The 23,280-nt window shown below is 50.8% G+C and overlaps 1 protein-coding gene across 1 annotated transcript in view; it reads left to right on the plus strand.

Annotated features, from left to right (window-relative positions):
• CDH4 (cadherin 4) overlaps window positions 1–23,280 on the plus strand; it is a 687,081-nt gene that overhangs the window by 157,361 nt on the left and 506,440 nt on the right. The gene's annotated exons all lie outside the window — the stretch shown is intronic.

Genomic DNA, 23,280 nt, shown 5'->3' on the forward strand with positions numbered 1-23,280 from the left:
GCCGCATGCAGTGGGGGTGTGCCTCTCCACAGATCGGAGGTCAGGAGGCTGATGGATGTCCTGCGTCCCTCACAGTGAGTCCAAAGATTCAACCAGCAAGAGGGAGGCTGGGCTGTTCCGCTAGCTGGAAATTTCAGAATGCTTGGCCCACATTCGTCAAACTGCCAGCTCAGAAGTGGGTGGTATTCAAATGCTTTCCAGTGGTGGTTCTCAAAGTGGGATCCCCAGACCAGTGGCATCGGCATTACTTTGGGAGACGTTGGGGAGCCCTATTCTCTGTCCCCCCACCCGAGACCTGCCAAATCAGGAGCTCAGGCTGGAGCTCAGGAACCTGCCTGTACCCCAGCCCTGCGCTGCCACCCAATGGAAACATGGTGGCGCCATGGAGGGATTTTAAATGTCTTAGAGGCCATGTTGGAAAAAAAAAGTGAAAAGAAACAGTAAAACTAATTTTTATTGTGGTGAATGTATTTAACAAAATTTAACCATTTTAACTATTTTTTATGTGTACAGTCAGCAGCATTAAGTACATTCACAGAGTCATGGAAATCATCGCAGTTGTCCATCTCCAGAATTTTTACATCTCTCCAATCTGAAACTCCAGCCCCATTAAACATGCACTCCCAGCCCCACTCTCCCCAGCCCCTGCCCCCACCATCCTCTTGTTTGTTTCCATGAATGTGACTGTCCTAGGGACCCCAAACAGGTGGAATCATACGGTATTTGTCCTTTTGCATCTAGCTGTTTTCACTAAAGTGATGTCATTAAAGTTCACCCATGTTATAGTGAGTGTTGGAATCTCCTTTTTTTTTTTTTTTTTTTTTTTTTAAGACGGAGTCTTACTCTGTCACCCAGGCTGAAGTACAGTGGCGCAATCTCGGCTCACTAAAACCTCTGCCTCCCAGGTTCAAGCAATTCTTGTATCTCAGCCTCCTGAGTAGCTGGGATTACAGGCGTGCGCCACCACGCCTGGCTACTTGTCGTATTTTTAGTAGAGATGGGGTTTTGCCGTTTTGCCCAGGCTGGTCTCAAACTTCTGGCTTCAAGTGATCCACCCACCTTGCCTCCCAAAGTGCTGGGATTACAGGCATGAGCCACCATGCCTGGCCTCTCCTTCCTTTTTTTTTTCCCCCTCCAAAACAGAGTTTTGCTCTGTCACCCAAGCTGGAGTACAGTAGCATGATCTCAGGTCACTGCAACCTCTGCCCCCTAGGTTTAAGCAATTCTCCTGCCTCAGCCTCCCGAGTAGCTAGGATTACAGACGTGTGCCACCACACGTGGCTAATTTTTGTATTTTTAGTAGAGACAGGGTTTTACCATGTTGGTCAGGCTGGTCTCAAACTCCTGACCTCGTGATCCGCCCACTTCAGCCTCCCAAAGTGCTGGGATTACAGGTGTGAGCCACTGCACCTGGCTTCTCCTTCCTTTTTAAGGCTGCGTAACATTGCATCATAGGGTAGACCACATTCTGTTTATCCCCTCATTCACCAGTGAGTATTTGGCTCACTGTTTTTCACAGCTGCTGCATCATTTACGTTCCCACAGCGGTTCCCAAGGTTCCAGTTCCTCCACATCTTCACCAATATTTGTTCTTTTGTTTTCTGATAGTGACTGTCCTAATGGGTGTGAAGTGGTACGCAATCAGTTTCTTGAATGAGTTTGCTTAACCTAGTATTGCCAAAACAGTATTATTTCAGTGTGTAAAAATACTCAGAGTATTAATCAGGTATTTTACATGGTTTTTAAATTTTTATTGTGGAGGAAGCTTTTGAAATCAGTGTGCATAAGACACTCACACCCCAGCTCTGCTCAGACCAGACCCATTGAAGGCACTTGGCACAGGCCCGCCCCGTGGCACCCTGTGGACAGCATGGCACTGTGCGGGTCTCTCCGCAGCTCCAGAAGGGGACAGAGGACATAACTTACCAAGTGTGATTTTAGGGCCTGCAGCTCTATTCATTTTGATGAAGGGTGTCTTTTTGAGGGGGTGAAATCTTTGGACAGTTTTTTCCTGACTCACTGCCTTCGGGGAGAATTGGATATCTGTGCTCAGACACAGAGGCTGCAGGTCTCGGGGGCTCTTCCAGTTGCTGATTTGAAATGACTTGGAGCGGTGGAGAGGCTGAGCTGGGGAGGTGTTTGGAAACACCAATTCAGAACGCAGCAAGACTGGCGCAGCCTGGCATTACTGCTCAATAGAATAATATATGGCCCGCAGAGCTGTCTGTGGGTGCTTGGGATAAAACCCAGATTCTGTGGCCTATTTCTTTCTTCTTCAGAAAAGGACTCTGTTGGGGGCATGCAGTCCTGGTCGCCAAGAGACTCACTCTTTCTCTCTTGGTCTGTGCTCTCTCTTCCCCTCCTCGCTCTCCCACTCTCCCCCTCCTCCCTCTCTGTCTTTCTCCATCTCCCTCCCTCCCTCTACCTCTCTTCTCTCTCCCCTCTCCCCCAGCCCCTCTCTCTCCTCCCTTTCCCTGTTACCAGCAAACCTGCTGAGGTCACCTCTTCCGCCTTGAGCCAGCTGTGGGGTGTGGGGCCCAAGTGCCAGCTGTTTCCTCCAAACATATCACCCATGTGAGCCAGCACTGTTGGGTTCGGAGTTGGGAGTTGGGAATCGGGCCATCGGAACATCTCCCTGTCTGTTGATTGCTGTCAACAACTGTCAGCCCTCCCTGGCCCTGTTTCCGGCTGGAATGCATTTCTGTATCGCTATCTAGCAGGGCTGTAAATTGGCAGCGTGGATTGGGGAGCAAATTTCTAGCCGCTTCCCTCTCAGAACGTCCATTTCTCTTGACTTGTATTACTCGTTTTACGGCTGGAGACAGGTGCACACGGTGGGAAGCGGGCACAGGAGCCTTGACCTGACAAGGTCCCTGAGGCCAGGCGAGGTCTCAGGAAGTCTGAGTTTGGAAGGCGCCACCAGAGACTGCACTTCAGTGTACTGTGGTCCTGGTCCAAGGGGCCAGGCCGAGAGCAGCAGGGCCGTTCATGCTCAGAGGCCCACTTGGAAGAGATGGAGCCTCCCATCCCTTGAGTTTTCTGAGGGGTGCACATGTTCTCTATTATGGGGATGCCACCTTCGAGGCACGGAGAAGCCACCTGCTTCCTCAGATCACAAGCAGAGCAGAGGTCTCACCTGCCTTTGCTCTTTTGCTGATTAAGTGGCAAATGCTGATCAAGAAAGTAAAGGTGTCCATTGGCTTTGCGCTGGTCCTTTGGTCTCAAGAGACAGAGAAGACAGATGAAAGTCAAAGATGTGTTTGCAAGCTTCAGCCCAAACTTCTTTGACTAAGTGAGGTCATTGTGTGAGCCAGTTTTCCTCCCCAAACTTCTGATTTCCCATCTATCAGATGGGCTGATAACGGCACTTGCTCTACCGCCCAGTGAAATCGCGGGTGGAGGAGTCAGTGTCCTGGAGACTGCCGTAACAAAGCGCTGTCAACAACAGCGGTTTATTCCTTTAGGGGTCTGGAGGCTGAGATGGAGGTGTGGGCAGGGCTGGTTCCTTCAGGGGCTCTGAGGGAGGACTGCTTGAGCCCAGGAGGTCCAGGCTGCAGTGAGCTGTGATTACATGGCCACACCACCACACCCCCGCACCCCTCTCCCGGCTTCTGGTGGCTGCCAGAGAGACCCCTTGATGTTCCTTGGCTTGTGGCCACATCACTCCAGTCTCTGCCTTGGCCCTCATGCCACTTTTTCTGTGTGTCTGTGACTTCTTTTGTCATTGGATGTAGGACCTACCCTCATCCAGGTAAGCCTCAGCAAAGACCGTTTTTCCAGATAAGATCGCACACACTGGTTCCAGGCGTCCATATTTTTCTGGGGGCCACTGTTCAACCCATGACAGTGGGTCAGTGTTTTGTCCATGGAGAAAGGCCTCGCAGAGTTTGGTGGGACTGCTGGTTATAGGGGTGGGGCTCACTGCAGACATGCCCTGAGCCCGAGATCACCCATTCCCCGCGGCAGGTGCAGCTGACAGCAGAGGCGGCTGCTCTGCCCAGGACAGCGCTTTTGGTTCTTATCTCCGTTCGTCAGTTTCTATCGTGCCCCAACAAATAGACCCCCTCCCATCACGGCTGTTTCTGGGGCCTGTTAGGGTCTCTCTGCTACCCGCTAATCCTTACAGCTTAGGCAAGTTCGTGCTTCCTTGGAGATGAAACCTGAGAGATGTAAAGACTCCCGTCCTTGGAAGTTCTGAAAGACACTTTAAGATGAAAGAGAGATTTCAAACTCTACATCCTGGGGCAGCTTTCCCATCGGCTGGTGCACAGAGCTAGGAGAGGGGAGTGTTTGGCTTCCAGGCCAGCCACAGCGGAGTTTCCACCTGGAAGGTTCTGGCCCCGTCTGTCTGCCTCCCCAGCTCCCTTCCCACCCTCCCCTCTTCTGCAGTCCTTGCTGCCTCTCTCTTCCCCCAAAGCCAAGGCCACCCTGCTCCAGGCATGGCCCATGCCGTCCCCTCTGCTGAGTATACACCCCATTCCCTGTGTCTGGCCAATTCCATCTAATCCTCAGGCCTCAGCTTAAGCCTTCCATCCCGGAGAGGCCGCCTGGACAGCCCCATGCCTAGCACGTCCCCCTGCTGTGTTCTCCTAAGTACACACATGTGTTCCCTCACAGCCATCGTCAGAATTGAAATTATACAAACATTGGCATCATTTAGTCAATGATCATCCTGAGGACAGCTTCATGAAAAGCACTCAGCACACAGTAGGTGTCTGTTGAATGCACCATTTGCAAAGCCTGTGCATTCTGATTGAATTCCAGCCACAGCCCTCTTAGCGGGAGTTGTACCAAGAGCACAGAGAGGTGAAGGGACCCCCCGATGATGTCAGGCATGCGAGGGGGTACTAGGCACTCACCTGGAGAGTGACTGCAAATCTGGGCTCTCTCCAGTGGTCTCCGGCCACTGTCCCTCAGGAGTGTGAGCAGCTGCAGGAATCCTCTGCCCCAAGAGCAAGCCTCCCTCTGCAGGCAGCTCCTCCTGCTGTGGGGGGAAATGCAGGTCAGCACCAGGGCCTGGCAGGTCTGGAGCTGGAAAGGTCTAAAGAACTGGAGGAGGGACCATTCAGGGGTGCTCCTTGCTCTGGAAGGCATTGATCTCGCCACCAAAGGCTATGGAATGAGAGGGTGCAGGAAGGAAAGATGCCATCTGCAGTCAGGAGATTCCAAGTGCAGTGCTCTCCTCCCGACAGGGTCGCCAGGGCTGGGAAGATCTCACCACAATTTCTATTGACTGTGACTTTGTCACCACCAAAAACAAAATAAGCAAGCCCAGCCATTCTGGAAAACCATGTGGCAGTGTCCAGTAAAGCTGAGCAAGTGTATTTCCAGGGATCCAGCAACTCTCTTCCTAACAAGGCCTAAGAGAAACGTATGCTCAGGTGCAGCCAAAGTCATGTTCTGGAAGGTTCATAGCAGTACTCCTCCTAACAGTCCAAAGTTGGGGGCGAGCCAGGTGCCCACCCACAGTGCACTAGTGAATAGGGTGTGGCATGTCCCACAGGGGAATAAGGTCAGGAGTGACCCACGTGCCCATGCACAGTGCACTGGTAAAGACAGTGTGGCATGTCCCCTGGGGGATGATAGGACAGGAGTGACCCAGGTGTCCACGCACAGTGCACTGGTGAACAGGGTGTGGCATGTCCCCTGGGGGATGATAGGACAGGAGTGACCCAGGTGCCCATGCACAGTGCACTGGTGAACAGGGTGTGGCATGTCCCCTGGGGGATGATAGGACAGTGGCAGCAAGGCCTGGCAGCCATGTGTGTGGGTCTCAGATGTGCTGTGGAATATGAGTGGCAGCTTCCATATGTTACTCATTTCTGTGGAGCTAAAGACAGGGAGGGGAAGCTGGTCTTTGTGATGGGAGCCCTTACAGCTCTTTTCCTTGGGGACCCTGGCTGGGAGGGGACACAAGGTAGGCTGCTGGGGCCGACATCTTCCCCTCGGCTGGCTGGTGACTGCACGACAGTGTGCATTTGTAAGAGTCCCTCACTCAGAGTGGGTTCTTCCTCTGGGCGTGCAACACTTCAACTTCAGAAAAGCACGGGAGGGCCTTTATTCCGTTCCATAACAGGAGGAGACGTCATAATCCTGGACAGAATGGAAGCCACCAAAAGGGACTCACGTGAAGTGGGGAGACCTAATTTTGATCAAAAGATGCCAGGCAGAAAAGGAAGCTTTCTGGATGCTTTCATTGATAGGAAATGCTGAACAGTCAAACTCATCTCCACTGTCCAAAGCCAGGGTGGAGGTTTCATTTCAGGATGGAGGGTGTTTCATGACTGAATGGAATCAAGGGGACTTCCAGGGTGCAGGTTGCACAGAGTCCCATTGTGAAAATCCATAAAAGCAGCTGCATACTTAGGATGTGCATGTTTTCTCTGGAGATGTTATACTTCAAAAAAAAAAAAAAAAAAAAAAAGGAACTGTGCTTCCCTGACATTTGTGACACAGGTGGATGTGAGTCTCCTCCCCCTGCTGGGATTCTGGTGCCGGGATGTGAGGGGCAGGGCGTGTGCAGAAAGCAGTAGCCCCCATCATTTGTCCAGCACTGGATTCTGGAGACTCACTGGGTGTGCACTGGAGTAAGTGGATTTATGAATAGTATCAAGTTCTAACTAAACCCACGCTCATGGGCTAAACCAAGCAGCTTTAACACAGCCCTGCAAGGAAACCGCAGCCTGGAGACCTTCCTCACCATCCAAGCCTGGAGCAAAGTGTGGGGCTGACACACATTCCTCACGGGCCATGGCTATCACCAGCCACAGTCAGAGGTTCAAAAGCAAAAACAAAACCTGATGATCCAATCACATCTGAAGGATGTCAGCCCCAACCGTGTGAAGTTACCAAGATGACTTTTCGAATGTACATCTATACATTCCATCGCATTATCTTTAAAGACGAATCTCCCCAAGCGTCTTCTTTAAGTATTTATTTACCAGTGGAGGGTTCAGAGCAGCAGTAAATACATTTATAAATATATAAATATTTTTATACTAAGGGTGCGTGCCAGAAATTCTCTTCTCTTCGTCAGGTTCGTGAGCACAGAGTTTGGAGAGCACTCATGCAGGAGAACTTACAGATCTGGCTCCAAATTCTAAATTAGGACAAGATGAAATTACTGAGCACCTCAGCTGCAGAAGGGGCCTCACCTGGCCTCAGGAGGCTTCTGTGAGTTCCTGTTCTTGGCCACCTTGCACCTGCTTGCTCAGTGCTTCCTGGGCATGTGGGTGTGTCATGTGTCTTGGGAGAATCACCTGGTTCCCCTCCCTGGGCTCAGCAGCCTCAGTGCTTCTCCTCCTGCTGCTGGGAAGCCCCTCTTGTCAGGTGTCGGGTGTCAATCAGGATTCCGTCTGGGAAAAAAAACCTTGCAATAAGGGATTTTCTACTGGGCTTAAAACCTTACACGCTGTGGGAGAAGCTGAGGAGGTAAGATTCAGAGAAGTCAGAAGGTCAGAGAAAAGTCACAAACAGGATAGCTGAGTGGACGTGGTAGAGAAATGCATGGACGCTGTGGCCCTGCTGCAGGTGGTACACCTCGGGGCAGGGCAGACAGCTGGGGAGGGATGCTGGAAGCACAATGGGGGAAGGACCCCCAGATCCACCAGGATGGGACAGACCCAGCATCTGCCTAGCACACATCAGTGATGACCTGCAAGTGAGGCTGGCAGGAGGTGGAGGAGCTGTGGGTGGTGCCGGTAAGCCGACAGGGCAGGCAAGTGTCCTGAGCTGTTCCAGTGCCCCTGGGTGTGCACTCACCTCGCAGATGCAGGGGCCGTTGCCTCATGTTTCTTTTTAAATCTCATGTCCCTCTCATTGCTAATCCTGACCCAGACCTGTATGGGCAAGAAATGTCTTTCATCCTAACTGAATTGACGCATTGCAAAACTACCCCGGAGTCCAAAACAGAGACTCAATATGGCAGAGACCCCTGTCTCCATTTCTTTAGTTCTGGTGTGGTTAATATTGCAAATACACTCGGATGAACTTAGCATTGACTTTTGGATGGCGTTTTGAGAAACTGCATTTATAGGAGCAATGGCATGGGATTTTTTTTGTTGTTGTTCATGACTGTATTGCGTCCCTTCTTTTACTTGGCAGGTACATTTGTCATTTTTTTTTCATTTTGAGATCTACACACTTAAACCCTTTGATTTCTGCATCATTAATAACACTTCCCCGGGTCCTAATGAAAGGTGTCTTTGCCTCTCTCAGCATCCAAGCAAGTAGTTCTAAGTGGATGGTCCCGTTGCAATCAAGCCAAGCTTCTTCAGTGGCTTCTAAAGCCTTTCCTCACCTGACCTCTGGCTGCATCCTTAGCCTCTCACCTTGTCACTCCCTGTGCACACACACGCAGGCTGTGCACACACACGCAGGCTGTGCACACACACACAGGCTGTGCACACACACGCAGGCTGTGCACACACACACAGGCTGTGCACACACACGCAGGCTGTGCACACACACGCAGGCTGTGCACATGTTCCTGTACACATGCACATGCCCATACCTACAAATGAACACGTGTGCATGGGCATGCACACAGTATCTGCACACACTCGTATATATACACACATCCACACAGCATACATGCATACACACACGTATCCACACATGTATCTGCACATAGCAAACATGTATCCACACATGTATCCACACACGTCCACACACAGCACACACATATACACATTCACACACATGTATCCACACATCCACATACAACACACATGTATCCACACTCATATCCACACACATATCCACAAACATGTATATACACACATATCCACACACAGCACACATGTATCCACACACGTATCCACATACAGCACACACTTATACACATGTATCCACACACAGCACACATGTATACACACATAACCACACAGCACACACATACACATGTATCCACACACAGCACACACATATTCACACACACACAGGCCCTGCGGTCCCTCCACTGCAACCATTGATGTGGTCCTCCCATGGGCCTTGTCCTCTCCTGGGTCTCTGTAGAGGCCACTCCTAGACCAGGGATGTCGCCTGTCACCCACTCTTCCTCTGTTTTCATTCTGGCCAGCTCCAGCTCGTCACCCTCTGGATTTAGATTTCGGTCCATCTCTTTTGACTTTGTCTCCCTGACTCCCATTCTTTAAGGAGAGTGTCATCCTGACACGGGCTTCAGTCATCCCTGTGCTGTGGGCATTTGCCCCGCCTGTTTCCCTTCCAGTGTCCCCCACAGAGCAAGGCTTGGAATCCACTCCTGGCTGTGACAGCACAGTGCCCCACATGCTCTTGAAGATGGGAAAGGCATGAGCCTGTGCCGCGCGGTCCACCCGGAGCCAACTTTAAAAAACGACCATCAAGTGCAGCCCCATGGGCCTCACACAGAGGAGGAGCCTGCAGCCTCCTAGCCGGTGCCGGCTCATCCAGGAAAGGGTGCTGGGCCCCAGCTCTGTGCCAGGCATAGGTGGACCAGGAGCAGCAGGTCACTGCTCTGGTGGAGGATCCCCAAGACCGCCCGTGTGGCTCCGCGAGCGCCTTGAATCACAGCTCAGGACCGTGCCCCCCATGGCACAGAGCTGCCTACAGAGCTGGGTCCAGCCCGGCCCGGAGGCATGGCCGACCCTCGCCCTGAGCAGGGCAGGCACCACAGGAGGCTCCGGGGACAGGAGCAGGGAGGGAGGCAGTGAGGACCGGAGGGCAGTGGCACCCTGAACCCAGAGCCGCCCTCGACACTAGGACGCTCGATATGGGAGCGAGCCGGCCAAGGGGGAGCCAGGACAGAGGCAGGGGTTGGGGGGCCTTCAGGGTGGGACAGCTGGGACTGGCTCCTGTCTGAAAGGGGGCTGGGGAAGTGAAGGAAAGCCCATGTCTCCAGCCTGGACCCCTGAGCAGGACGTGTTCTCTGAGGTCAACCCTGGGAGAAGGCCAGCGGGCAGGGCAGGGCAGACGCTGCTGTGATTACCCGTGAGATAAGGCACAGAGCACATCCTGCAGGAGGGGCAGAGCCCACAGAAAACGGGGCAGCAGCGCACGGAAACGCAGGCTACTGGGCAGCCCGCAAGACGTTCCCGAGGGCCCCGCCCAGGGCAGCATGGCCAATTGCAGGATGTTCCCGGGGGCCCCGCCCAGGGCCGGATGGCCAATTGCAGGATGTTCCCGGGGGCCCCGCCCAGGGCCGGATGGCCAACTGCAGGATGTTCCCGGGGGCCCCGCCCAGGGCAGGATGGCCAATTGCAGGATGTTCCCGGGGGCCCCGCCCAGGGCAGCATGGCCAATTGCAGGATGTTCCCGGGGGCCCCGCCCAGGGCAGGATGGCCAACTGCAGGATGTTCCCGGGGGCCCCGCCTAGGGCCGGATGGCCAATTGCAGGATGTTCCCGGGGGCCCCGCCCAGGGCAGGATGGCCAACTGCAGGATGTTCCCGAGGGCCCCGCCTAGGGCAGGATGGCCAATTGCAGGATGAGCTTGAGGGCCCCGCCCAGAGCAGGATGGCCAATTGCAGGATGTTCCCGGGGGCCCCGCCCAGGGCAGGATGGCCAACTGCAGGATGTTCCCGGGGGCCCCGCCCAGGGCCGGATGGCCAATTGCAGGATGTTCCCGGGGGCCCCGCCCAGGGCAGGATGGCCAATTGCAGGATGTTCCCGGGGGCCCCGCCCAGGGCAGGATGGCCAACTGCAGGACGTTCCTGAGGGCCCCGCCTAGGGCAGGATGGCCAATTGCAGGACGTTCTTGAGGGCCCCGCCTAGGGCAGGATGACCAATTGCAGGACGTTCCTGAGGGCCCCGCCTAGGGCAGGATGGCCAATTGCAGGACGTTCTTGAGGGCCCCGCCTAGGGCAGGATGGCCAATTGCAGGACGTTCCTGAGGGCCCCGCCCAGGGCAGGATGGCCAATTGCAGGACGTTCCTGAGGGCCCCGCCTAGGGCAGGATGGCCAATTGCAGGACGTTCTTGAGGGCCCCGCCTAGGGCAGGATGGCCAATTGCAGGACGTTCCTGAGGGCCCCGCCCAGGGCAGGATGGCCAATTGCAGGACGTTCCTGAGGGCCCCGCCTAGGGCAGGATGGCCAATTGCAGGAGGTTCTCAAGGGCCCCATCCAGGGCAGGATGGTCAATTGCAGGACGTTCCTGAGGGCCCTGCCCAGGGCAGCGTGGCCAATTGCAGGATGAGCTTGAGGGCCCCGCCCAGATCAGGATGGCCAATTGTAGGATGTTCTCGGTGCCCCGCCCGGGGCGGGATGGCCAGTTGCAGGTGGTGCTGATGTCCTCAGATCGTTGAAGACTCAGGCCTGCGCTCTTGTGTTTCTTAAGTCAGGGCAGATCACATGCCGCAAATAGTTACCAGGGCTGACCTCTCTGGTGAGACCACGGGAGATTTGACTCCTAATTCTTTGCAGTTAAAAAACATGTTAAGAGGTATTAATTTTATGAAAAAAGCAGTAAGAGAAATAGAAGAGGCCAGAAGAATATGTGATATATTCAATGGAGGTTTCCAGTTGTTTTGTTTCTTTTTCTTCTGAGAGTTAAAGGAATCATCTCATTTTTTGACACAGCCAGGTGCTTTAATCTAGCTGATAAAAATTTTGCTTGGAAAAAATACTCTGGCTTAATATATTAAGGATGAGAAATATAGGAAGATGTAGGTACCTGTAATGAATAATGCTCACACCTGAAAATGCCGTGTCTAGCTCATAGGCACTGCATTCGGGTGGACACTTTCACATAATGTGGGTGGCGGGTGGGTGGCAGGGCATGGGGGCGTCCTGTGTGGAGGGCTGTAGGTAGACTCTGGGTCCCTTGCTCAGCTCTGAGCTTCAGCGACTGCAGAGGACTGGTCTGCCTGTTTGCTAATCCCTTCCCTGTCACCTGCCTTTCCGCTTTATGTATGAGTGATTCATAGATCCCAATTATGATTGTCACGGAAATTCTCCATCAGAATATGGCTGTGGAGTGCAGGCTTGGCCATTCCCAATTTTTTGAGATTGCAGCATTGCCTCCTTATCAAAGTGACCTGAGCTGTTGACACCAGCGAAGGTGGAGGGAGGGCTTTGGCCCCACAAATGCCTGCAGGGAATCGGGGCAGAAGCTTGGATGCTTCCTTCATAGTAGACCCTGTCTCGGGCATAGGGTATATGCAGAGGTGTGTTCAGATGTCGAGGATTTCAAAATGAAGATGTTCTTCTAGATAAAAATCTTGGCTTATGGCCTATTGTGTTAAACCAGCTGTATTGTCCTGGGCTAATTGTTAGTAATTTTTTGTGATTGGGTACTGTGTTCCAGGCAGGTGATGTTTCTCTTTAGTAACGTTCATGTCATTCATTTATGACTGAAGTGAGAGTTGTATGTACAACAGCAGCTCCAAGACTAACTAAGGAGGAGAAAAATCAGGAAAGTAAATACATCACAGGCTGACATCTTTGGAACAAATAATTAAGACAACCTTGAGGCCAGTTGCACAGCTTCCTGCCGCATTTGCAGAGGCTGTTGAGCCCTTCCTCCCAGTTCCACATTCCCAGCGTTGCAGAGAGGACCTGTGCCCTGTGTGTGCAGGGAGCTGACCCTGCTACGCCCTTTACTGTCTCTTTTGCACAACCTGCCTGATTGGGACCCCTGGCCCATTTCTCCGTGGGCCAAGGTGGAAGATGGTGTGTCTCTTCTCCCAGCGCAGGCACTGCCAAAGGCCAGAGGCATTAGCAGTTTTTCTGCAGGGGTTTTTAGGGGCTGTGGCATGAAATCAGAACATTGTCTTCCCTGATTCTGGATCTGTGTGCCATCCTGCATTCATGCATTCATCAAAACTGTTTCCCAACTGAGGGATTTTTTTTTTTCTTTTTTTGGACCACCTGGCAGCTCCAGCCTATCTGGCAGCATCTCTCATCCCTGCACTGTCTACTTCCTGATATATTATTTTGCACATTTCCAAGCTGCTCCTTCCAGTTTCCTGAGCAGGATTCTCTACTTGGTGCCTCTGGGGTGTGCAGCCTATAGTCTGTCGTCTGCCTGGAATGCCAGCTCCAGACCCCCAATTTTGTGACAGGCAAATGCCTACCCAGCCATTATTTGTCTCTGTGCAAGCAGCTGTCTCCCCACCCATCCCTCACTGCAGGCAGGCAGTGCATACCTAGCTCCAGGGACCTCCAGTTACCATGTGGTAGAGTGGCTGGTATCGGACCAAGTCACTGAGAATCAAAGGCGGTGTTAGATAGGAGAGAGGCAGGGAGGGAAGGAGGAAGGCAGGAGAAAGAGAGGGAAGGACTTTGATAGCATCAGAAAACAACCAAACCAGCTGGAGAAGTCAAAATCCCAGGGAAAAGAGAACTACCGAGGAGTGAATGAAGACGGTGCATGGTATTCCCCGAGACCTTGCTCACTCCTAGGTCCCACCCTTTCTGAGTCATAGACGGAGACCCCCAGCAGGAAGCAGCTGCTGAAAAGTGGGGCCAGGTAGGAATTCCTTCTGCTTCTGGGATTCTTGGGAAGGTGAGTTCATTCAAAGCCTATCTAAAGGCAAAAATCGGACACTACCAAGTGTCGACAGAAACGTGCAGCATATGGAATCCTGACACACAGCAGGTGGGGTGTAAACTAGTCTGTCTTTTGGGAGAATCATTGCTTCTAAAGCTGAACATATGCATATCCTATGCCCCAGAAATTCTGCTCATGGATGTCTCCCTAACAGACATGCAGAAATTCTTCTCGTGGATGTCTCCCTAACAGAGATGTGTGCACCAGAAGACAAATACAAGAATGTTTACAGCAACATCATTTGTTATGTCCCCAAGCCGGAAAGCATCTGGCTTAATGGGTAGTAGATTCATCAATTGGACAAGGAGTAAAACAGGAGAAATAAACTGTGGGCTATTCATACCCCTAGCATGGAATACTATGCAACGTTCAATAAGAACAAACCACTGCCCTTTACCACACGTACCACAGGTGTGCTAATGATAGGAGGCAGAGTGGCAGGTGCCGGGATGGATGTCTGGGACTTCTGTGGTCCATGTGATGTTCTCTTCTCGATCTGGATGCTGGTAACATGGTGTGTTTGTCACTCTGAAAATCGATCTGGCCATGTATCCTGATTTGTGCATTTTATCGTATACATACTTTAATATAGATTTTAACTACATCAGTGGGGAGAGAGACAGAGTGAGAGTGGGTGAGCGAGAGCGGGAGAGCTTTCCAGCTATGTTCCAGGAACAATTGTGCACAGACTGAGAGCCATTTCTTCCATGTTCACAGTGCATATGTCTCCCTCTGCCCCTTCTATAGAGGTTAGTAATTGTATCGTATTAGTTTGCCTTAATTATCTATGTTGTATTAGTCCAGAACCTACTTTCTAGACTAAAGGTCCCTTGTTAACAAAGATGATGGTAAAATAATGATCATGGCAGCTTATACTTAAATGCTCATTTTTATCAGATACTGTTCTAAGTGCTCAGTAAGAATTAAGTCATTTTATCTTTATAACCAACCCTTGAGGTGGGGACCACCTTTATATCCATCTCACAGATCAGACACATTTGAAACTTGGAAAATTTACTCAGCGTACCTAAATCCATGCAGCCAGTGAAAGGCAGAGACAGCATCCTACACCCAGCAGGCAGCCTCCAGAGCCTACACATGCCCTGGCCATCAGGCTGTGTCTCCTAGCCTAGTGATTAGGTGCCAGTTTATAGCAAATCATATGCCAGATACTATGGAGAGCACAACACCCAGTGAGGTCTCTCATCTCTGTATCTCCAGTACCAGGCAGCAAATTAATGCCTGGTGTGTGTTGAAGAAATGGATAGGTGGATGGGTGGGTGTGTGAGTGGATGGACAGATGGGTGGATGGATAGGTGGACAGATGGGTGGGTGGGTGGATCTGTGGGTAGATAGATGGGTGGGTATCTGGATGGATGGGTGGTGGATGGATGGGTGGGTGCATGGATAGATAGATGGATGGATAGGTAGATGGATGGATGGATAGGTGGGTGCATGGATAGATAGATGGATGGATAGGTAGATGGATGGATGGATAGGTGGGTGGATGGATGGATGGATGGATAGGTGGATGGATGGATGGATGGATGGATGGATGGATGGATGGATGGATGGATAGATGGGTGGGTGGGTGGGTGGATGGATGGATGGATGGATGGATGGATGGATGGATGGATGGATGGATAGATGGGTGGGTGGATGGATGGATGGGTAGATGATGGATGGATGGATTGGATGGATTGGATGGATGGATGGATGGGAAGATGGATAGGTAGATGGTTGGGTGGATGGATGAGTGAATGGATAGATGGATGGATGGGTGGGTAGGGTTTTCAAAAAGTGCTACATCTGTTGCCTTCATCTGAGCCTGTCTTCTGCCTGGATCTGCAGGTAAGGAATTCCCTGAGAAAGGCGTCAAAAATTCAGGCATATTTGTGTGCCGAGCATGGCTTGGAGCCATGCTTCTCAACTGGAGATGCCCTTAAAACAGATTCCTTGGCCCAGCTGCAGAGATTCTGAGTCAGCAGATTTCCCATGGATCTGGACACCCTGAATTTCCAACAGGCTCCCAGGGGATGCCCCTCTGCTCGTCTGTAGACCACAGCAGACAGGCAAAGACATAAAGCTCTCCAGTGCCTTTGGTGCCGTCTCTCTTGCAAGAACAGTCAGTAGTGTTTCCCTAAACCCTCTGTTAATTGGACTAAGCAGAGATAATGAAAGAATGATTTCTAGGGCATGTCTTCAGGGCCCTGCAGAGTGGATGTGCGCTTGCAGAGAAGGGGGCGATATGTTTTTTCAGCAGCCTCCCCCAAACCTGAGTCTGCACTCAGCTCTGAAGCCCAGCTCATCAGTGTGCCAGGCGGCCTTCTGCCTCCAGGCCATTTATAGTGCAGAAGCTTGTGAAGCTAAAACAGTTTGATGTGTAATTGCAGGAGGAAATGGGAAACCTGCTGAGCGTGGCAGGATATAGTGCCTTATCACCCTTTATGTGCAGCCACTGCTTGCTGGAATTGCCAGCAGATCCGCACCATCGACAGAACGGTGACATTTTTCATGGGCCGCCGTGTTCTGAATCAACACTGCAATGGTGCGATTAGAGGAGGTAAAGGAAGGAAACAATCCCAGCCTCGCCAGTGACAGATCAGTCGCCAGTCCTGCTTCCCTCCTTATTACCTGCTGTCTTGTGTGATATGCAAAGCAGCTGCTCCACACGCATCACACCTTCACATTACCCGAAAATTGAATTTTATTTGGTAGCCTGCATATCATTTATAACACTCCTGCCACACACTTCAGCTCTCATTTGGCTAAAAGTGCATTCTTTACTTCCTACTGGCCGAGAAACAGAGAGAGGAACCTGTGTGTTCATTGGTGCGTGCAATCCCCCCAGGCTTCAGGGTGTCATTGGCAAGAATTGAAAAGCATTTCCCTGTCTCCAAAATGCCCCAGACGCCTCCTTCCTGAGCGGCCACATGCTGCCCTCAGCCTTGATCCAGGGACTGTGTTGTACTGTGTTTCTTTGCTTGGCGGTAGCATGCTGGCTCCATGTATGCAAAGAAACACAGCCCAGCACACACAGACCCACCCAAGGAATCTCCACTCCAGGGGAAGCACATGGGTAGAGGATCAGGTGGATTTTAACTTTAAAGCTTATCACAATAGTTCTCTTCTAAAAACAAAACAAAACAAAACCCAGCCTCTCGCCACTATTTCAAATCTTAAATTACTATGCAAGGAAGTTTTATTTGTCAAATCTTGGCTACTGATGTTCAGTGTAGGAGAAAATCTTGCTTGGCCAAAATTATTTTCTTTTTTTTTTTGAGACAGGGTCTTGCTCTGTTGCCCAGGCTGAAGTGTAGTTTTGCAATCATGGCTCACTGCAGCCTCGACCTCCCAGTTTCAAGTGATCCTCCCACTTCAGCCTCCTGAGTAGCTGGTACTACAAGTGCATGCCACCATGCCTGGTGTAATTTTTATATTTTTTGTAGAGACAGGGTTTCACCATGTTGCCTAGGCTGGTCTCAAACTCCTGGGCTCAAGCGATCCACCTGCCTCGGTCTCCTAAAGTGTTGGGATTACAGGAGTGAGCAGCTGTGCCTGGCTGGCCAAAGTTACTCTTTTTAATCAAAGTTTTAAATATACACTTGACATCTGAAAACATGGAACAACCACCATAATCGAGATAGGGCATTTCCATTCCTCCCAAAAGTTCACTTTGCCCCTAGGCAGTTTCTCCTCCCCTCCCCGATCCCCTGGCAACCAGCTTATGGAACCCATCATTAAGACCAGCTGGCATCTTCTGCAGTTTTATGGAAATGGAGTAGTAGGGAATATACTTTTTTGTGTCGGCTTCTTGCACCGACACATGGATGTCAGCTTGACGACTTGAGCTCTGACCGCGTCATTGTGTGTGTGTGCCCCTTCTAATGCCAAGCAGCTCTCCAGTTATGGAACACACATTCTGTGTGTCCGTGCCCCTTCTGATGTGCACTTTGAGCTGTTTCTTCATTTTTGCTACTGTGAATAAAGCTGCTATCCACATTCTTATATGAGTCCTTTATGGTTCCACCTATCTGGGGTAAATGCTACGAAGGGAGTAGCTAGGCTATATAGTAGGGAAATGCTTCACTTTTTAAGAAATTGCTCAGTAGTTTCCCAAAGTCGTTGAACCATTTTACATTCTCACCAACAGCGTGTGTGGCTGCAGTTCCTCCACATCCTAGCCCACACTCAGTGAGGTCAGTTCTTTAAATTATGGCCATTCTAGTGAGTGAGGCTTCATTCTAATCTCACTGTGGCTTCATTTTGATTTCCCTGGAGACTAATGATGTTAGGCATATTTTCACGTTCTCCTTGATCATCTCATGCATCTTCTTTTGTGGAGTGTCTATTTCCATCATTTAACCATTATTAAATTCTATTGTATGTATTCTTCTTGTTGGGTTGTAAACGTTTGTTATATATTCTAGATACAATTTTTGCCAGATATACACAGCATATTGGAAGTGTGTGTGTGTATGTATCTGTATGTGTGTGTGTGTGTGTATATATATGTGTGTGTGTATATATATACATATAAATATGTATATACACATATACACATAAATATGTATATACACACACACACACATATATTTGCCATTCTGTAGTTTGTTTCTTGGGAGTGTTTTTCAAAGAGCAAAAGTTATAACTTGGATAGAAACCAGCGTATCAAGTTTTTCCTTTTGTGGTTCATACTTCCCATGTTCTAGCTATAGAAAATCTTTTCCTACCTCTAAGTTACCACGTTTTCTCCTGTGTTTTCTTCTATACCTTTCTAGTTCTACATTTAGATCCATGATTTTTTTTTTTTTTTTTTTTTGAGACAGAGTCTTGCTCTGTTGCCCAGGCTGGAGTGTAATGGTGAGATCTCAGCTCACTGCAGCCTCTGCTTCCCAGGTTCCAGCGATTCTCCTGCCTCAGCCTCCCAGGTAGCTGGGATTACAGGCACCTGCCACCATGCCTGGCTAACTTTTATATTTTTGGTAGAGATGGGGTTTCACCATGTTGGCCATGCTGGTCTCAAACTCCTGACCTCAGGTGATCCACCTGCCTCGGCCTCCCAAAGTGCTAGGATTAAAGGCGTGAGCCACCACACCCAGCCTATGATTGATTTTGAGTTAATTTATGTTTGGTGTGAGTGAAGGGTCAATGTTCTTCTGTTTTTTACATTTTTTCCATATGGTTATCCAATTGTTCGTGCACCATTTGTTCAAAAGAGTTCCTTTCCCTGTGAAATTCCCCGGCAGTTTTGTCGGGTATCAGTCAGCTGTCTGTGTGTGGCCTGCCTCCTGTCGCCCTGCTCTGATGCCTTCCTTCTGGCGACACCACCCTGTCTTGATTCCTGTGCCTTTCAAGTGAATCTTGAAATCTGGTAGTGTCAGCCATTCGACTTTATTCCTTCCAAAATTGCTTTGGCTCTTCTAGGTCATTTGCATTTTCCTATGAATTTTAGAATCAACTTGTCATGTTAAAAAAAAAAAAAAAACCTGCTAGAATTTTGATTGGGATTGTCAAAATCACTCTCAAAAATCACTTAAGTTGACTCTGAAATGCAGCATGCAAGGGTTTAGCTGTGCAACTTGTACATGAGTTCTCGTGCACAAAAGAAAGTGAGAGCCAGCAAGCCGGGCTAGAGGGGATAGAGAAAGGAGAGAGCTGCGGCGCATGTGCCCAGGCTCCCGTCGGTCCCTGAGAGCTTTCCTTTCCCTAGAGTGACCACAGGGTGCGTAGGAGGTTCCCTAGGATCCCTGGAAGGTGTGTCCCTTTATTAATAATAATAAAGGGTATGATATAAACTCCTTAACCTTACTACATGTGAAAAGGGTGTTTATTGCTGAAAGGATTAAATAAGATAAGACACTGAGTAGTTGAGCTGCAAATGCTTGTGATTTAAATCTAAAGCCAGCTTACATAGACCCACCCACCTACCTGCGCATTTCCTGCAGTGGCCTCCTGTGTCCCAACCACCACCATCATCCCATGGCTCATGGCTGACGTGCTGTCCTGCAGAGGGCCTGGCGTTATCCTCTAGCATGTACCACTCTCCACTGGCTTCATTCTTGGGGCTCATGATACATATTCTTTGGTTACTTCCACCTTGGAGTATCACAGGTCAAATCAGTCAGTAGCTCATGGAACTAACCCACCAGTGGTGTTTACCCCTGGATAATGGTCCAGTGGAGGGCTGGCCTGCAGCTCACGCCCGCCATGGTTTTGTTGAATGGCGCTCGTTAGACTTTGCATAATCAAATTTAGCCCAGCTCTGTGAAGGCTCCGCACAAGCTAGTCCCCTCTCTCCGCTATTTGATGGAATAATAGATCCATAGGAGAATTCATTTGCAACTCTAAGCCCTGAGTTAAAGACGTCTCGAGGGATGAACGTGGGTGATTTGTGGAACATTGCGATGCATTTATGAGATAGATGGCACGTTCACCGCGGCGCTCAAAGAGACCAGATCGGGTTGCATTAGAGGCGGCGCTGTAATCCAGCTCTCCTCTGGGAGAGAAGGCAAGCTTTGCAGTGTGCGAAGTACGAGGGGCTGCGGTGGAAATTGCTTTGGTGGCTGTGGTCCTGGGAGCAAGTACCTGCTTCTCGTTCATTTAAGCACATTAGCAAGCTTCATAAACACTTAAGTAGCTCACAAGATGCTGCACTTCCAGGCCTCGCCCCACCTCCTCTGCTGTCACAGAGTCCACCAGAAACCACGGTCTTCTGGGTTTGACAGCCAGGCAGACAGGACCAGGCTGGGCTGCAGCTGCTAAACCGTGCACCGGCAACTTCCAGACCCCCTGCACAATGCTGGTGTCCGGTGGTTCCTCCCTGGGCCGCCTGCCTTCATGGGACGCCTGCAATTTCAAAAACAAAACAAAACTTCTCACTCCTTTCTTGTTCATATGTCTTATTAATAACTGTGTACATTTGTTTACTTTTTAGGACCCCATCATGATGTAAAGTAGATAAAACAACCAGTTTGTCTTTCTTTTTCTTGGTACGTGGGTGTCCTGCAGCCTTCATTTCTTCCAACCCCCACTTCACGAGTATGAAGTTGAATTAACTCATGCTTTGCTGAAACCAGATTGTGAGACCGTGTAGGCGGATGTGGCTTTTCTTCTGAGCCTGCACAGCAGCAGAATTGATGACAGTGGGTTCTGTAGTAACAGGGACTGACTGCGCTGATGCTGTCTCTGTCCATCCTTAGAGTGCTCAGGAGTTTGGATGCCATTACTGGGCCCATTTTACAGAAAACAGAGGCTCCCAGGGGCAACGTAACCTGCCCCAGGACAGGCAATCACAAGGCAGAGAAAGGAGGGCTAGACCTGCACCTGTGAGACCACAGCCCTAGGGCATGGCTTCTGAGACTCCTAGCTGGGGCTGCAGATCCCCGGGGGGGCTCTGCTGGGCTCACTGCTCTCCAGTGTGGTCCAGCTCAGCTGCAGGTGCTGCTTCCAGCTTGGTGTACTGAGGCAGGAGGAGGTGGAGGACAGAAAGATTCAAAGACAGGGAGTGCAAGGGGACAGTGACCCTTGAGGACTCCGAGGAGGAAGTAGGAGAATCGTCAGGAATGGCCAGGCTGGGCCGAGCCTGGGTGGATACCTGGGTTGAGCCCAGCCCACAGAGCAGCTCCCTGGTCCTTGCACCTGCAGGAGGCCAGAGCTGCTTTTACCTCCAAATACTAGATGAGGTGCCAGCGCCCGGACAGGAGACGTCCTGCCGTCAGCTCACAGACATGGGGGTTTCGACTCCCCAGTACCTTTCCTGGGGACGCAGAATTCAGGGTTTTAAAGTGGGGGTAAAAATACCAGCGGCCTCATTTGGGTGTGGGGAGCATCCTGTCGGCCCGTGTGCTGGGAAGGGGCTCCAGAGCTCTGGCGACATGTGATCCATGACCTTCCAGGCCAGTGTGGCCTGGCCCTGTCCCACCTCCCCTCACCCTCTCCACTGTGGTCACACTTGCCTGCTCCCAGCCCCACCACAGGGCCTTTGCACGTGCTCTTTCTGCTGCCTGGAGTGCCCTGTCCTAGCCTGGCCAGCCCTGCTCATGCTCCATATCCCAGGTCAGCTGTCAGTTCCCAGTGGAACTGGCCCTGCCTTTCTCAACTAGGTCAGGACCTCCTAGTCTCGGCTTCAACCCCCACCTTGAGCTCACGTTGCTTCTCTCTGAAGCACCATCATGATCACTCTTGCACCTTCACCCCCAGCTGCGTGGATTCCATTTCAACCCCACTGGCCAGACACCAACTGGGTATCCTGCAATTCGCTTCTGACACTGTCTAGCAGATGCAGCTCAGACCCCACAGGTTAAGTACACAAATCTCCAAAAGACTACCCCCACTTCAGATGCAAGCCACAAGTCCCGGGGGGCCTTGGCTACAAATTCTAGAGCTCCCACATCATGCTCAGAATGGATAACTCACTGGAATGGCTCACAGAACACAGTTACCTGTAATTATACTTCCATTATGAAAGAAACACACAGAATGCATAGGGTGAGGTCTGCAAGGGGCAGAATTTCCATCCCTCTGTCGTGGAGTCAGCAGGGGTCTCCCTCCATCTGTCCACCAGCACAAAGCTCTGCTGAGCTTCAGTGTCCAGGGTTTTTATTGTGTTTTGTTATGTAGATATGATTAATTAACACATTGGCCTCATGATTGAACTCAGTCTCCAACCCCCCCAACCCCCCATCTGGAGGTCAGGCTGGCTCCAAGTCCCCAGCTCTCTGGTCCTGTCCCTGGTCTTTCTGGCGACCAGCCTCCTCATCCTAAAACCACCCAGGGGCCAACAGTGAGTCACTTCATTAGCATAACAAAGACACTCCAATCTCTCAGGAAATTCCAAGGGTTTTTAGATGCTCCGTGCCAGGGCCCACGCACAAAGGCCTCTTGTCTGCTCTGCCTGCAGCAAGCTCAGAAAGGCAAGGCTTGGCCTGTTTCGCCCCCTCCTGCATCCTAGCGCCCAGCTCAGGGCCTGGGACATGGTGGGAACTCCCCAGATGCTGACATTTGAAGGAGGCAGTCAGTCAGCCTGAAGGTGGCAGGGCCTACAGCAGACTTGCAAGGAGACAAGAGAAAGGAAAATGCATCTGTCTTTGAAGAGCAGCAGGAAGGGCTTAGAGGTGCCCTGCTCAGCTCCCGCCCCCCTTGTCTTGCCTTTCTCAACTGCTTTTCAACCAGAGAAACAACTCCTCTAGCAAGATCCTAGGCCCTTGGTAGAAAGCTGTTTATTTGCCTTGATGCACATTTCTTTTTCCTTTATGGTATGTGTTATTTTCCTCTGGCAAGATCCCTGTTTTCTTTGGAACGGTGCTTAAAATGATAGCATTTAGCCGGTGAAATAGCAGCCCATCTTCTGTCTCCCTGTGACACAGCGAAAATGCTGTGACTAGCCAAAATGCCTCGCTTCCTTCTCGTTGGCACAGCAAGTCCTTGCGCCGGGCACTGATTGCTAAATAAGGTATCTGGGCTCCAGTCATTTCATCCTAAGAGTAGTTGTAATCAGAATTTCAGCAGCACACAGCACCCTCTCAGGGAGGGAGATGCTGGCTGGGCCGTCTTTTACAAATGGATCATCAGTGTGTTCAGGTAATAAGGAAATGAGAGGGTTTTTCTTTTCCTCCCAAGTGCCACTGTGCATGGAGGCTTTTTTCATGGAATCTGGGTCCATTGTACTCCATTTAAAAGGACTTAGGTCACTGAGGACCCTTTCATGACTGCCCTGATGCAGACGGTCCCATTTTGTTGACACACTCCACAC

Source organism: Macaca mulatta, chromosome 10 (assembly GCF_049350105.2).
Source record: "Macaca mulatta isolate MMU2019108-1 chromosome 10, T2T-MMU8v2.0, whole genome shotgun sequence".
NCBI classification, from domain to species: Eukaryota; Metazoa; Chordata; class Mammalia; order Primates; family Cercopithecidae; genus Macaca; species Macaca mulatta.